Genomic DNA, 559 nt, shown 5'->3' with positions numbered 1-559 from the left:
GTGTGGCGTCCCTCGTGAATGGAGGCTTTTCTGTGAAGACAAACACATATAAACAATCAGAGGAATACACGGCACAACGCACAGCCATCTCTACTGCATGGTCTTTGGTGCTTCGGTCAAGCTAAAGTGAAGTGAAAGTAGGGCACACCTGAGCATCCCGAAACCGAGAAACACCAATAAAACCAACTGGGTGAAGATGGCATATATGGGCCACAGAGAAAAGCAGTACCTCTATATATTGTGGGCAATGGCAGCGCCGATAGACCTTGACTTTGCATTTGCTGTTGCTGTTGCATCCTTCGTTTGGCCTCTAGGACGGGGTTCTCAAACTGTGTCCTTCTGTTAATGTGGCTGCGGGGCAGAACGAGCAGATATTTAATCACGGGGACCCTCCCTCCCTCGGCACGCTTATTGAAGAGCATGACACGGATGATTCGGGGTCAGATTCGACTAAAATTTGAAAGAAGAATTCTGAAGAACTTACTCAACATAGTAACTGCCATAAATAGGGTCATCTATTTTCTCCCAGCCATATGGAAGTTCTGTAGAAAGAAAAAAA

The 559-nt window shown here is 46.2% G+C and overlaps 1 long non-coding RNA gene across 1 annotated transcript; it reads right to left on the bottom strand.

Moving 5' to 3' along the window:
* On the bottom strand, positions 1–543 carry LOC107735003 (uncharacterized). Its single transcript, XR_001639249.1, has 3 exons — positions 485–543; positions 230–351; positions 1–30 (listed from the first exon to the last, which is right to left on the bottom strand). It is a non-coding gene; the product is annotated as an uncharacterized LOC107735003 (long non-coding RNA).
* Positions 544–559: the final 16 nt, after the last annotated feature.

Source organism: Sinocyclocheilus rhinocerous, unplaced genomic scaffold, assembly GCF_001515625.1.
Source record: "Sinocyclocheilus rhinocerous isolate Xijiao unplaced genomic scaffold, SAMN03320098_v1.1 C35635464, whole genome shotgun sequence".
NCBI classification, from domain to species: domain Eukaryota; kingdom Metazoa; phylum Chordata; class Actinopteri; order Cypriniformes; family Cyprinidae; genus Sinocyclocheilus; species Sinocyclocheilus rhinocerous.
The sequence above is the reverse complement of the archived record's forward strand: the minus strand, read 5'-3'. Positions and strand labels throughout refer to the sequence as shown.